Consider the following 16,388-nt stretch of genomic DNA (forward strand, 5'->3'; position numbering starts at 1 on the left):
CCTTTCTTTGGCTCATATCCCTCTGTTTCTCGCCATCCCAATTTAAAAAAAAAAAATCACTAGGCCTAATTTTTTTTCCAAACATTGTGTAGTTGTGAACAAGTTATGCGATCCTAAAGGACAGACTGGATGGCAAACTGTATGCATCACTGATGAGCTGCACAGGAAAAGGAAACTGGGCACAATTCTATTCCAATATCACACAATGGTTTCTAGACTTTTCGGCAAGGGGGAGGGTTATATGGACATTGTACTGATTAGGCTGTGAAATTAGAGCTTGATCCTTCAGCCACTGATGTTGGTGGGAGCTTTGTCACTGATTTCCAGGGATGCAGGATCAGACTCTCAGTCCCTGATCCTGCAAATGCTTACATACATGAGTAGTCCCCTCAGGGTCGTGTCCATTAAGGATCATATCTGCCATCTAACTACATGCGTACAGATGAGTCAGTTGAGTATAAAAGATTGACAGCACACTATGACCCTAAGCCAGCACACAGGAGGTAATAATACATTTGTGAAATTTACAACTGGAACCTGGAAATTAATCAGGGAACGCTCAGACAGATCACAGATCATCTTAAAACAGACTCCCATGTACTACGTCTGATGTAAGTCCACATTGCGGCTCATCAGTCTTTTGCGCAATCAACCTATTTCTGGGAATTTACCAAACAGCCTTTTAAAAACTTTTTTCTTGGGCTCATGATTTTTGCCAGGTTAACTCATTACTGGCTTTAACCTGCCCACCTTTAGTCAGGCAAAACACCCCCGTTGAAGTCAGTAATGACTGGGGATCCCATCTTGCATACGTTTTGCATTCATAATGCCTATTTGAGTGAATAGGAGGTCAATGCACGAAGGCCTTTTAGGACTGGACTGTAAGTAAGGATGCAGCAGGATTTAGAATTTACCAATAGGCCTTTTTACTTATTTCTCTGCTATGTCATTATTTTTACCTGATTAGTACAGACTGCAGCTGAACCTGTTCCCACTGAAGTCAATGGGATATTTCCCAGACTCAAGGGCAGGATCAGCCCATTAGAGTATCCTTTCTCTTTGCAGATTGGGGAGGGGGGAGAAAATCCTTCCCATAAAATATATTCAGGGCAAAACAGTAAATACATAGCCTCCTGACTGACAGCAGGAATTCAAAGGAGCATGAAAAGAAAAGCCTGTCTGCACCAGGAATAATTATTGTGTCGGTTACAACACAATAAATGCTTCTGCATGGCTTTCCGTGAGGAGGTGATACTTGAAGGGAGGCTGCTCAAAGGGGAGTATTAAAAATTCCAAGAGCTTTGTCCATACTTCTCTGCAGCCCAGCGGGACAAAGGAGACGAGCTGCTTTGATTTGCATTAGATCTGGTTAATTGAACGACCACTTGCTCTTTAGGTAGGATACAAATAATTAGCCTCTTCTAATGGGTGTTTAACTTCGGTCTTATCATTTGGACTTACAGCAAATATTTGCATTTTAGTTCTGGGCACTGGAAATGATTCTCTGATGTTCTCTTCTAACCAGTCGCAAAGAATTCTCTGGATGGGCTGGGAAGCCATGAAGTTAAAAATCTCCCTTACTCTAATGTCTTCTATTTACAAAATTTTGCCTATTATTTGCTCCAGTTTTATGCATTCAATCTTAAATGTGTTTTCAATATCTACCATAATTTAGCCTTTTTTGATTCCTGTTATGTGGCATGCTTTTAGGTTTTCCAAGTTTTACTGAGGCTTTCTCTTTAATAATTCAGCTCTCTCATTTCTCCAATTTCCCCAAGAAGCTTTGATCTGCTTTTGAAAAACCAAAATGTGTTACATTTTCTCATTACTTTTATGACCTACTTATTATATTTTTTAATATTAATTAAGTGCTAAACTAATATTGCACTGCTATGTCTGAAATTGTTCCCTGAACATTAACATTACAGAGGCCAGTTATTTAATTTCTTTAGTTAGTATTTTTGAATACATTTGTTTACTTACAATAAGCTTTTTAAATACCATTTTAATCATTCTACTTTTTTTTTTTAACTGTGATTAATTGCTTTAAGGTTTTAGGTTTGATTTGTTTGGTTGGTTTTGAGGGTGTTGTTTCTGTTTATTCTCTGGGTGCCAATAAAAATGTTGGTATTTTTCTTCATACTTTATTATAGCACACCAAGTTGAGGGTATTTTTATATTAAATGTCAAAAAGTGTCCAATTTTCTGCCTTTTTTTTTTTTACATTCATTTTTCTTTCTTAATTATTTTATAAATTAAAAAAGTCATGAATGGAGTAATTCCTTTCTTAGGTGAACAATGACTAGCATAAAAACCTAATACAAGTGAAACAATAACTTTAACTTTCTTCCAGGACTCTTACCATTAAATAGGTAATGTTCTTTAAAAAAGATATTTTCATTTCCATTTAGAAGTTTTGTCTTAACTTCTATCCATTGTGATCTAATGACATATCAGGTAGTTTGAACTTATATTAACTAGATTTTATTCATTCACTTTATTATCGCTCTAGTTCAGTGCTTTCCCCAATGTTTTCTACAGTTATTTTTACTTTATTTCTCACCATATACTACACCTCTCTTTTTTTCAATCAACTTTGCCATTTGCCCATGTGATAAAAGGAACCTATGCTCTGCATTGTTCAGCAAGAACTTTTTTGCTTCGTCTGTACTCGCACTTTTACTATTAAGCTTTGGGACAGGATTCTATACTCCATAAAGTCAACAGCAGTTTTGATTTAGTGAGGTGGACCAGTTAGGTCCCTTCAAGGCATAATTTTACAGCAGCTTTTGTGACCCTTTCTAAACTTTTTGCTTATTTGCCTGTATATTTTGTTATTGTTTAATTTCTTCATTTTGTGTATAGTTTGGGGGATTTTTTTAACTCTTCTATATCAGTTTGTGCATGAGCCTCTTCAATTTGTGTCTTGTACTGCACTAAGCATATCTTCAGCTCTTAACAAACAATAATCCAACGCTTTATCTTCATTCACTTTTAAACCACCTTTGGAAAGAGAATTTGTGGTGTCTTTATGTTCCCAGTGCTTATAATCTAATTTAGTTCTATTTCTCTGCTCATTTCTCTATTTTTTTCAGCAGGAAAAAAATTATTGGTGAAATACATAATAAGCATCCATATAAAATTGCAGAGAAAGTTATTGGCCCCCACACAAAATTACTCCCCCCAAAAAGTGAATTAAGAGAATTTTGCAAGGCTACCCTGAAGATTTTTTCATTCATTCTGCCCTAAGCATACTATGTGTAACACTTAGACTCAGGAGTAACTTGAGAGTGGTGCCATTGAAGCCATGCGAGTAACGTTTTTCTAATGTCTAAGTTTTTTTGCAGGATCAGGCCCTGTTTAGAGCCAAAGTGGAAGGTTTTAACATCTGTTATGATAAAATTTAAAGGCTTTTATTATCTACAGGGTTTTTGTTAAAATGCAATACATACCAAAGGAATTTTTTAAAACTACCATAGCTTGTTAACTCAAAAACAAACTCGTTAGACTGACCTCACACTTGGTAAAGCAACCCCCAGCCTTTCATGTATTTATACCTGCTCCTGTATTTTAAACTTCATGCATCTGATTAAGTGGGTTCTAGCCCATGAAAGCTTATGCCCAAATAAATTTTTTAGTCTCTAAGGTGCCATAAGGATTCCTTGTTGTTTTTTCAAAAACAAAAATCTCTCTGCATTTGCTTATGAAATCTGGGTTTTAATTTTCACTTTTCCTTTTAATAGTTTTTAATAGCTCTTAATTTTTTCTACCAGGAACTTAAGTGAAATATTCTGACAATTCTGTGCCACTGACATATTCTTATGAAATGTTTCCTTTTCTCCATGTTTTCATTTTGTTTCAATAAATATCTGTGCTAAGACAAATCAGGGGTTATTTCACACCCACAAATGCATGGGGCGTAATTTAATTATTTATAAAATCAGACATGCCAATTGTCTCCATTTAGGAAAGGCCATTCTTATTGTTTAGGAAAATATATATCCTTTTTTTTTTTATTCTGTCTCTAAAGCTCTTCTAGTCCAAAATACTTGAATGGCATTTATAGGGCCTATTTTCCCTTTTAAAATATTAGCACTTTTAAGTGTTCGACTTCATGTATTTCTAAAGTGCCTGTGATTGGGACATCTAATCCTGCAGGCTGCTCCATGCAAGTGAACTCCTGCTTCCACACAAAGCCCTGCTTGAAGTCAATAGGCTCTACTCAGAGCAGCTCGGAGGGCTGGGAAGTAATTGCGGTGTTTGTTTGCAGGCATGGTTTATCGGCCAGATTCTTTGCGAAAATATATGACGGGCAATACATTTATTGAATATCTTGCACAGGAATGGTGACAAACCTTGCTTCTAGGAAACGTACACAGAAATCCACATTTTAGTAGCCAAGCTGACCTGAGTCTAATGCAGGGGTCGGCAACCTTTCAGAAGAGGTGTGCTGAGTCTTCATTCATTCACTCTAATTTAAGATTTCGCGTGCCAGTAATACATGTTAACATTCTTAGAAGGTCTCTTTCTAGAAGTCTATAATATATAACTAAACTATTGTTGTATGTAAAGTAAATAAGGTTTTTAAAATGTTTAAGAAGCTTCATTTAAAATTAAATAAAATGCAGAGCCCCCCGGACCAGAGGCCGGGACCCAGGCAGCGTGAGTGCCACTGAAAATCAGCTTGCGTGCCGCCTTCGGCACCCGTGCCATAGGTTGCCTACCCCTGGTCTAATGCATTCATGTAATCAATTAACAACATCAGCCACAAAGAATCCATTCTGAGGCAGAGTCACACTGAATCTGCACGGATTTATTTCTCATACTCAAACTATTTCTAAACAGATTTTCCCCCCCTTTTGGCACAGAGAAGCAATTTGGAGTAGTTTATCTGAAGGCAAATACACTTTGCAGTTGAAATGAGGAAAATATCAGCATGTGCAGTACTACAAAGCAGAGGCCTTAGGCAAATGAACAGTCTGAATTAGATATTCGTAGAGCAGGGCCCGAATCCTGTGGGCAGATCTCTACACGTAGACAGGGCCCTTCTACCACAGAGCCCATGCAAGGCATGCCTGCATGGATCCATTTGCAAGATGAGAGTGTAAATTTGGCGACTAGGGGGAAAAAACACATTTGGAAAGAGAGGATGGCACTAGTATGGTAGGGTGACCAAACAGCAAGTGTGAAAAATCGGGACAGAGGGTGGAGGGTAATAGGCACCTGTATAAGACAAAGCCCTGAATATCAGAACTGGCCCTATAAAATTGGGACATCTGGGCACCCTATGGTATGGTTATAGGAGGAATTTATGAGCGCTATCCTGTCGCCATTCTGCAGTCCTACAAAACCACTACTAAAATCATCTCAGTATATAGGGGTCATTATTCAATTAAATTAAAGACTGGTTTCATCCCCAGAAGTGAAACAGCATGCTCCAGCAACCGATCCCTGGCTTGAACACACCCCTTCACCCCCACAATCCTGGCACAGATGGAACCCACCACACGCAGATCTTCCTCCTCTGTGGAAGGGTTGCTCAGTTGTCCCCAGCACTGTCACCAACCTCCCTACTCCAGAACCTGGGGAGACTTGTACATGGGTCTGAGGTGTGCAAAGGGAGATGGGGATGGAGATTATGGTGGCTGCCAGCATGGGAAGCACACCAATAGCCCGTTCTCCCCACCCCCAACACACACACACACAGCCTGCAGCAATGGAGCAGAAAAGATGATAGAACCCTATGCAGTATTATCTTCCACAGGTCCCAGGGGCTGCCAGGCCTACAATCTCCATTGGCCTAGAACTATCAGCGATCCTGAGGGGGCACCAGAGCCAACACAGGGCCTCTGGAGAGATAATCCTGACCTCCTGTGGATCTCTGGGGATATGGCAGAGCTCCTCCCAAAAGTCAGGGTATATCTGGGATGGTTTGCAATCTCTTTCATGCACTAACGCAGACCGTGCAAACACTTCGATTCCTCTTTCCCTTTTCTGCATTTTACCGCAAAGATAAAAGACAAGTTGAAAGACGAGAAATTAATTTGCATTAAGTGCAAAACTGTTTAGTCTGATTGGCAGAGATATACAACTAGCTGTTCCTCTGTCCCTTCTTCTGGTCTCATTGAATGCACTCAGATGTTAGGTCTTGGGCCTTCACTTTCCCTGGGATGGAGTCCCATGGTTCTCCCATTCTTAGATTAGGCTCTGGGCTACAGTACACTATGCATCCATGAAGATTATTTAGGAGGTTTGACTGGGTTCATTACCTAAGAACATAAAAACAGCCATATTGGGGGAGACCAATGGTCTATCTAACTCAGTGTCCTGTCTTCCAACAGTGGCCAATGCTGCATACTTCAGAGAGAATGAACAGAACAGGGCAATTATTGAGTCATTCATCCCCTGTCATCTAGTCCCAGCATCTGGCACTCAGAGGTTTAGGGACACCCAGAGCATGGAGTTGCATCCCTGACCATCGTGGCTAATAGCCATTGATGGACCTAGCCTCCATGAACTTATCTAAATCTAATTCTTTTTTGAACCCAGTTATACTTTTGAACCCAGTTATACTTCACAATATCCCCTGCCAATGAGTTCAACGGGTTCACTGTGTGTTGTATGAAGTACTTCCTTTCATTTGTTTTAAACCTGGTCCCTGGTTCTTATGTTATGTGAAGGGATAAATAACACTTCCTTATTCATACTATTCATGATTTTATAGACCTCTATCATATCCCCCTTTAGTCGTTACTTTTTCAAGCTGAACAGTCTCCGTCTTTTTAAACTATCCTCATATGGAAGCTGTTCCATAACCCTAATCATTTTTGTTGCCCTTCTCTGTACCTTTTCCAACTCTAATGGATCTTTTTTGAGATGGGGCGACCAGAATTGCACGCAGTATTCAAGGCGTAGGTATACCGTGGCTTTATATAGTGGCATTACGATATTTACTGTCTTATTGTCTATCCCTTTCCTAATGGTTACTGATATTCCATTAGCTTTTTTTATTGCTGCTGCACATTGAGCAGATGTTTTCAGAGAACTATCCACAATGATTTCAAGATCTCTTTCTTGAGTCGCAACAACTAACTTAGATCCCATCATTTTGTATGTATCATTGGGATTATGTTTTCCAATGTGCATTACTTTGTATTTATCAACTTGCCTTCAGAACTTGTGATCAGTGGGTAAAATAGGTGACCAGACATTTTTCTCAGAACACAATATTGTTTAATATAACCGAATGAACAAAGCATAAGCTAAGGGGGAGAGAATTTTAAAACAGAAGGTCTCTATATGTCTGTCTTACTCTAAGGCCTACTACCCAATAGCAGTGGCCCAGTTTTTGCTTCATCAGCTTCATCAAACAGCCCCCGATAACTGCCTCCCCCTTTCTCTATAGAGTCAGTTTTTAACTGTTTGGTGTCCTATTGATCTTTTGGCACCCAGCCACAGAAAAGGAAATCATGTAACTTTGCTGGTGCCTGCAAAACTGTCTTCCCAGCTAACAGACATGTTTACTGGGAAGCTGCTTAACTGGCACCATTGTGCTGCCCTAACTGCACTGCTATTAAATTAAACCAACAGATGCATACAGTAAACATTCCAATAAGGCCATGCAGTAACTATCCCAATAACCAGGTGCTACGCAGTATTCATAAATTATTACAGATCAGCCCCACATGCTTCCCACTGATCATTAAAATCAAGCAAAAAATTACAGATTCCCAGTACCCCTTTCACTCTGCTGGAACAAGTCCCCCCAGTTCATCATCACAGTGTTGCATTTTCTGACATTCAGCAGTAATTAAGAGTGTGTAAATGCTTCCATTACAATCTTCTAATTTTGGTTTAAAAATTCACTCCATCCTGGAATCTGTCATAGTGTCTCATCATGAAAGTGAACCTCCCAAGGGGAGGGTAAGGGTCCAATTTAAACCAAAAAAAAAAAAACCCTAATCCATTTGGCCACTTTAAAGCTGGAGGTGGATTACCTACGCCACGGGGAAACCTCTCCCATCAGAGTAGGTAGTGTCTACACTGAAGCACTACAGTGGCATAGTGTTGGCTCTAGCATTTTAAGTGCAGACATACCCTAAGACTTTAAAAGACATTAGGAAGGAGAGACTTAATGTTCTGAGGACACAGATTTAATGAGCACAGAGGCTTTATTTTCCGTGAAATTTTCCGGAGGATTTTTTGCCTACGGGTTTGGCATACAAGCAGATTATTTTAGAAAGGCACTGATGTTTAGGAGGCCGCAAATACTCCTTAAGAAAACTGACTCCTCTGAAGCAGTTACCAGGCCTCAAAAAGTTGTTAAAATTGCTATGCACTACTATTTATGGAATAGGGCTTAAAAGTTGTGAAATAATCTAGTAGATACCATTTTTTTAAATAGTCCCAAAACATATATTTATGAAACCCATAATCAGCCTTTATTTGGTATGTGTCATTTTTATAGCCCCTTGTTGTATATTTATATGTGCAATCAAGTAAACAAAAGTTGGATGACTTTTCATATCATTAAAGACTTTTTTTCATTTATTTTTTAAAAATGTTAAGAATAGACTAGGAAACACACACATTGTTAGGATAATGCCAAAAGCCTGGCTTGAGTCTCCAAAACCCAAGAAACAGGATGAAATCCAAAATGCTATCTCCCCATTTTTGGTGCCAATGGGAGATAGCATAGAACACAAATAGGGGCCTGCAAAAGCCTGCGTGTTCCTAATCAAATGTACTGTCTGCAAATAATGATGCTTTGCACTCTAGCACCTTCCATCTGTGTTTGGAAACACCAAGGGCAAAATTATGTCTAGCTGTAAAGCCTGGAGGGAGGAGCACAAGGACTTCTCACTATCCAAAGTGGTAATTGAAGGCAGGTAGGGGGCAGAGACAGAGCCCTGCCTCTCTTTGATGTAATGCGGTGGCAATACTCTATTTATACCCCATGGAGCTTTCAGAAGCATTGTGCCTGCTTTACAAAGGTTCCACTGGAGTAGTGGGTGTTAGAGAGCTTATTCCTTCACTCTCACACTTCCCTGGTCCTTCTCGCATTAACAGAGAGCAACAATACCCGAAGTCCGAAGGTGCAAACAATTCAATGTTTATTGGGGTGAACTTCCAGCAAGCTTAAATTCAAGTTCCTTTTTCTTATTTTCGAATCCCAACTTACTTCCTGTTTGCCCCTAATTATATAGTAATATTCTTAGCTATACCTTAACCAAACTCCACCAGAGAGGTCCTTTGGGGCCATCTGCCTGTCCCAAGTCAGGGTAAAGGAGGAGGGTTGGGCGTGGGGCTAGCAACTCCACCCCGTAAAAATCAGCTTGCTACAGAAACGCCAACAATAGAGTTAACAGAGACTTTTAGCCTGGAAAAAGAAGGGTCTTCAACTCGAAGACGCATGACGCTGGGTGGTGAAAGCCGCGAGGAAGCCACTAAGCCGATCACCCTTCTTACAACCAGGAGGATTACCATCGGCACATGGAACGTGAGGACCATGTACGAGTCAGGAAAGACGGCGCAGGTTGCATACCTTAACCAATCATTCTACTAAAATTTACCTAACCAATCCTAACAAACTGTTGCCGGCACAAGGCCTGAGGCTACAGCAAACAGTGATTCGTTGCCCGGAGTGCCTCGCTCCAATTAGACACACCAGGGTGGAGAAGCAAAAAAAGGTTTATTTGAGATCTCAAAGCGCAGGATGCTTGGAGGTACACACCTCAGATCAAGCACACCCCAGACAAGCAGCTCTCTGTCTTTATACATGATCTTAGCTAAGCATGTCTATTACCCCCAATGCCCAGCTCCCCCTTCCTCCCCCCTCTTCTCCCTCCTTTTCAGTTCCCATACAGCAAATACATTATGAAGCAGCAATTACTCTAAACAGGTTAGATCATACTTGGCAAAAAACATATTATCTCGTTAGTAACTTTTCTTGACCGGTCATTCTGTTTCACTCCCTTTAGCCAGGTGCAAGCAGGCTGTATAATTGCCTCCTGGTACTGATAACTAGTTGCCACACATTCCATTCTTTCCATCTAGCCTGTGGGGTTAATTAAAGTCTAAACATGGACGCGGTTCGGACAAGCAGAGGCCTAATACAGGGAGCCTTCATTGGCACTGTCATTTTCCACCCCTCTGTCAACACTGGGTCATGCCTGGTGCCACCAACAATACTGTAACATGATTAGCTAACCAATTATATCCCACCACCTTAATTAGTTTACACCCAGCAAAATTAATTATTCAGCAGACAGAAACAATCACCGAACCAGACAGAGACCATGCAAATAAACATACAAAACAATACAGAAGTGAGGATTTCACAACTACATCTATACAGACATAAGGGTTTTACAACTACATCTATACAGACATAAGGGTTCTCCAGCTGTGTCTATTGATAAGTGAGTTCTTACCAGACAGAAAACTATCAAACTAAATTTTCTTTTACATGTTTTGGGCTTTTCCCTTTCTCTGGAGGTGATAGATCAAATCACCTTCCTAACAGCCCCAGATTGCCTTATATCAATATGACTAGTTTGGAATGTGAGGATGTGACCATACATTTCCCAGTTTATGGCTGGCCTCTGCTGCTTAGCTGAAGAACCAGGCCTCAGACTGTCACAGTAAGAGAAGGCCATTATACAGACAGACAGTGATTTTTTATTCTTTCTTTTATACCTCTATAACTAGCTAAGTCAGGGGTCCCCAATGCGGTGCCCACGGGTGCCATGGCGCCCATGGGGGCATCTTAATGCGCCCGCGTCCTGGCCCCCGGGAGAGCACCCACCGAAATGCCGCAGCGGCATTTTGGCGGGGACGCCTCTCGATGACAACGCTTGTCGCCAACAAGTGACGTCATCGAGAGGCATCACTCCCGAGTTTCGGCAGCGATGCCTCTTGATGATGCCGCTTGCCGTTGACAAGTGACGTCATCGAGAGGCGTCGCTCCCGAATTTCAGCGGGGATGCCTCTCGATGACGCCGCTTGCCATCGACAAGTGACGTCATCAAGAGGCGTCGCTCCCGAATTTCGGCGGAGACGCCTCTCGATGACGCCGCTTGCCATCGAGAGGCGTCACCGCCGAAATGCCACCGCATTTCGACAGGTGCTCCACCGCTGCAGTGGTCCTTCGGCTGACGCCCGCCAGCCAAAAAGGTTGGGGACCACTGAGCTAAGTGATAAGAATACATCTAAATTCTTAAAGTATAGGCCTTTGCAGACAGGCCTGAATATCTATATCCTAACAGTGGGGCTTGGCACTAGTCCCCATGGCAGGCACTGTGCCTTAAGGTACAGTGGGACCCTAACAAAGGAAGGTACACAACATCCACTTGGGTCACTTTACGACAGCTGGCAGCCTAGAATTAAAAGGGATGGAAACCGACTTCTCCTCCACAGCATGTTTCTGGCTCACTCAGCGCCTGTCCCCAGCAGCTGGGGCGGCAGCGGGCCACCCCCTGCCCATGCTCTGCTGCTGGAGACATGGGCCGAGCGAGCCATAGCCCCTCTCCCTTCCCGGCATGCTTGGACTCCATGTCCCCAGCACCTCAGCCCGGGAAGGGAGCACGCTGCCACTGCCTCCCAGCCAGGCTCTCTCAGGCAGACGCAGCTCCATCCCACTCCCCCGACCCAGATGCCAGAGAGAGTAGCCAAACATGCAGGGGGAGGCGGGAGAGGAGGCACAGGGAGAGAAGGACAGAGCCCCTTTTCCTCCCCGTCCCCAGCAGGCCCCTGGGGGGCATTTGACCCTCCATGCCCCCCCTTGATGCCCTTCAAAATAAGCCCAAATAAGCCCAACCTGTTTCAGAGGGAGGGCGATGGGTGTGTTGCTACAAATTCCATATGTTTAGTAGTTCTAGTTTTGCTGCATACAACATTAATTTACACATTAAAAATATTAAAATAATACGTGTGTGTACTGACATTATTAAAAAAAGGCCGTCCTTGCTCTTTCCATCCTCCGTGGCCTCTATGTCCTTAATGTGGCACATTCCCACGTTGAAGCACACCCTGTGGGGGAAAAACATTGGAACATAGGATATGTCAAGTGGGCGGACCAGAAAGTTCATGAATTTGAATGTGTTTTCTGAGTTGAATGGGAGTGGCGATAGGAGGATTCTAAAATTCAAATGACGTCACCATCACATTGACACCAGTCAAGCACTAAAACCACTCCTACAACCATTTTTAAACTATAGCTTTGTGTTGAAGTCACTTATTTTAAAAAAGCTCAAATAAGCAACCACCAACTAGAACAAGCCCCAAACCTCGGAAAATTAAAGCGCCTTTTTTAAAAAACTTGACCAATTCTGCTTATTATGTAGCACAAGCACTGACACAGGCGTCATGGGAGGAGGGGAGCATGGGAGTCACATCCCCCCCCCCAGATTTGCTGCTTGACTTTTATTGAGCATGCTCACACGGACTGAGCATGCTCAGTAACACTGCTGAAGCCAACGGGAATGGTGAACCACGGCCACTGGGAGTTGTGGATGGCCGTGCCTGCAAACAGTCAATGTAAACAAACGGTCTCACGGCCCGCCAGCGGATTACTCTGATGGGCTACGTGCGGCCTGCAGGCCACAGGTTGCCTATCACTGCTCTAAGGCCTTCCTCCCCGCAGTAAATTATTTCTACTCTTACCAGGAACAGAATGTATACTGGAGCTAGGTGTAAGAATCATCTTGAGCAAATTCATATCACCTTTGTAACAGATATAGGTGTTTGTTTATCTAAGGGTGTTCATGCATAAGCCAGCCAGAGTTTGTTCCAAGGACACAAAGAGAAAGGAAGATTTTTGCACTGATATTTGGGTTTGGATTAGATCTTACTATGACATACGTGGGACAACATTTAGAGAAGCAATTGCTCAACACCCTAATTGCTTCTTAGAACAACTAGGTCTAGAGCACACAAAAAGTAATTAAGAACATAAGAACAGCCATAAGGGACGGACCATTGGTCCATCTAGCCCAATGTCCTGTCTTTTGACAGTGACCGGTGCCAGATGCTTCAGAGGGAATAAATAGAACAGGGCCATTATCAAGTGATCCATCCCCTGCCCTCTAATCCTAGCTTCGGGCAGTCAGAGCATGAGGTTGCATCCCTGACTATCTTGGCTAATACCCATCAATGGACCTATCATCCATGAGCTTACCTAGTTATTTCACAACATCCTCTGGCAAGTAGTTCTACAGGTTGACTGTGTGTTGTGTAAAGTACTTCCTCTGTTTGTTTTAAACCTGCTGCCTAATAATTTCATCTGGTGACCCCTAGTTCTTGTGTTATGTGAAGCGGTAAATAACACTTCCTTATTCACTTACTGCACACTAGTCATGATTTTATAGACTTCTATCAAATCGCCCTTTAGTCATTTCATTTCTAAGATGAACAGTCCTAGTCTTTTTAATCTCTCCTCATATGGAAGCTGTTACATCCCTCTAATCATTTTTTATTGCCCTTCTCTGTACTTTTTCCAATTTGAACATATCTTTTTTAAGATGAGGTGACCAGAACTGTACACAGTGTTCAAGATAAAACTCAAAAAAAAGTCCTACAAAAAGTGGAAACTCAGTCAAATTACAAAGGGTGAATATAACAAATAACAAGTATGTACGGACAAAATTAGAAAAGCCAAGGCACAAAATGAGATCAAACTAGCTAGGGACATAAAAGGAAACAAGAAAACATTCTACAAATGCATTATAAGTAAGAGGAAGACCAAGGACAGAGTAGGCCCGTTACTCAATGAGGGGGGAAAAAGATAATAACAGAAAATATGGAAATGGCAGAGGTGCTTAATCACTTCTTTGTTTCGGTTTTCACCAGAAGAATGGTGGTGATTGGACGTCTAACATAGTGAATGCCAGTAAAGATGAGGTAGGATCCGAATCTAAAATAGGGAAAGAACAAGTCAAAAATTATTTAGACAAGTTAGATGTCTTCAAATCATCAGGACTTAATGAAATCCATCTTAGAATATTCAAGGAGCTGACTGAGGAGATATCTGAGCCATTAGTAATTATCTTTGAAAAGTCATGGAAGGCAGGAGACATTCCAAAAGACTGGAAAAGGGCAAATATAGTGCCCATCTATTAAAAGGGAAATAAGGACAACCCAGGCAATTACACACCAGTCAGCTTAACTTCTGTACCCGGAAAGATAATGGAGCAAACAATTAAGCAATCAATTTGCAAATACTTAGAAGATAATAAGGTGATAAATAACAGTCAGCATGGATTTGTCAAGAACAAATCGTGTCAAACGAACCTGATAGTTTTCTGTGACAGGGTAACAAGCCTTGTAGATGGGGAAAAGTGGTAGATGTGGTATATCTTGACTTTAGTAAGGCTTTTGATACTGTCTCGCATGATCTTCTGATAAACAAAATAGGGAAATACAACCTAGATGGAGATACTATAAGGTGAGTGCATAACTGGTTGGAAAATCATTCCCAGAGAGTAGTTATCAGTGGTTCACAGTCATGCTGGAAGGGCATAATGATTCTATGATATGGGCACACCATCAATTTATATAATGTCATTATATTTTCTGTTTTATTATCTATCCCTTTCCTAGTGGTCCCTAACATTCTGTTAGCTTTTTTTGACAGTTGCTGCACATTGAGCAAATGTTTTCAGAGAACTATTTTTTTTTATTTAACTATCCACAATGACTCCATGTTCTCTTTCTTGAGTGATAACAGCTAATTTAGACCTCATCATTTTGTATGTATGGATTGAATTATGTTTTCCAATGTGTATTATGTTGCATTTATCAGCATTGAATTTCATCTGCCATTTTGTTGCACAGACACCCAGTTTTGTGAGATCTCTCTGAAACTCTTTGCAGTCAGGTTTGGACTTAGCTGTCTTGAGTAATTGCCACCTCACCGTTCACCCCTTTTTCCAAATCATTTATGAATATGTTAAACAGCATTGGTCCCAGGACAGATCCTTGGGGGACCCCTTTGATTTCAAAATACAGCCATCATTATGAGTAAATGATGGTCAAAGTACTGCATAGCTTTCTGTGGTAAATCTTCATTAGTACTTACTCCTTTTCCATGATAGAAGAAGTTCCAAAAGTGATTATGTGGATTGCTGGGGATTCTTGGACCAGATGGGTACACGAGTATTATCTAAAATTCCAGCGCAATTCAAATTTAGAACTAAAGAAATGTCATTATCTGGGAGGTACATCAGGAAAAGGTGGCAATAGTTAATTCCAACAATGAAGATCTCTTATCCTTTCCCAAACTTTAAAAAGATTTAGTGCAGAGGAAGTCATCTTGGCATGTTAAATGTAGTACAGTTAATTCCAGCAATAAAGACCTTTTATCCTTCCCCAAACCTTATAGAGATCCTTTAGAGAGGAAATTATTTTAGCATATCAAAAGAACTACACTTAATTCACTTAGCAACTTTTGGTCTGATAATGAACTCACCCCAGTTTTAAATTCAGTGTGCTTAAACCCTAAATATAGATGCACTTAAACTGGTTTAGCCACAATGTTGCCAACTCTGGCCATGTTATCATGAGTCTTGCAATAATTTTGTTTTCCTTAAAGCCCCAAGTGTTGGACATGTGTGAATACCTGAGTATCTCAGCTTTCATTTACAAAAAAAAATTAAATCCCTAGTCTTCATGATCAGAGAGAGCTTAAAAATGTGATCCCAATGTGGCCTAAACACTCAAAAATCTGAAGGCAAATAAAAAGAAACCAAAATGTATTAGGTTTCAGAGTGGTAGCCGTGTTAGTCTGTATCAGCAAAAAAAAATGAGGAGTCCTTGGGGCAAATTTATTTGGACATGAGCTTTTGTGGGCTAGAACCCACTTCATCAGATGCATGAAGTGAAAAATACAGGAGCAGGTATAAATACATGAAAGGATAGGGGTTGCTTTACCAAGGGTGAGGTCGGTCTAACAAGATAAATCAATTAACAGCAGGATACCAAGGGAGGAAGTAACTTTTGAAGTGGTAAGAGTCTGGCCCATTACAGACAGTTGACAAGAAGGTGTGAGAGGGAGAAATCAGTATTGCGGAAATTAAGTTTAGGTTTTGTAATGACCCAACCACTCCGTCTTTATTCAGACCTAATCTGATGGTGTCGAGTTTGCAAATTACTTCCAGTTCTGCAGCTTCACGTTGGAGTCTGTTTTTGAAGTTTTTTTGTTGAAGAATTGCCACTTTTAGGTCTGTTATTGAGTGACTAGTGAGACTGAAGTGTTCTCCTACTGGTTTTTGAATGTTATGATTCCTGATGTCAGATTTGTGTCCATTTATTCTTTTGCGTAGAGACTGTCCAGTTTGGCCAATGTACATGGCAGAGGGGCATTGCTGGCACATGATGGCATATATCACTTT

At 41.2% G+C, this 16,388-nt stretch overlaps 1 protein-coding gene across 1 annotated transcript in view; it reads left to right on the plus strand.

The window, feature by feature from the left end:
• LOC120380952 (agouti signaling protein) overlaps window positions 1-16,388 on the plus strand; it is a 129,397-nt gene that overhangs the window by 90,358 nt on the left and 22,651 nt on the right. The window lies entirely within an intron of this gene.

The sequence above is a fragment of the Mauremys reevesii genome, linkage group 13 (assembly GCF_016161935.1).
Source record: "Mauremys reevesii isolate NIE-2019 linkage group 13, ASM1616193v1, whole genome shotgun sequence".
Classification (NCBI taxonomy): domain Eukaryota; kingdom Metazoa; phylum Chordata; order Testudines; family Geoemydidae; genus Mauremys; species Mauremys reevesii.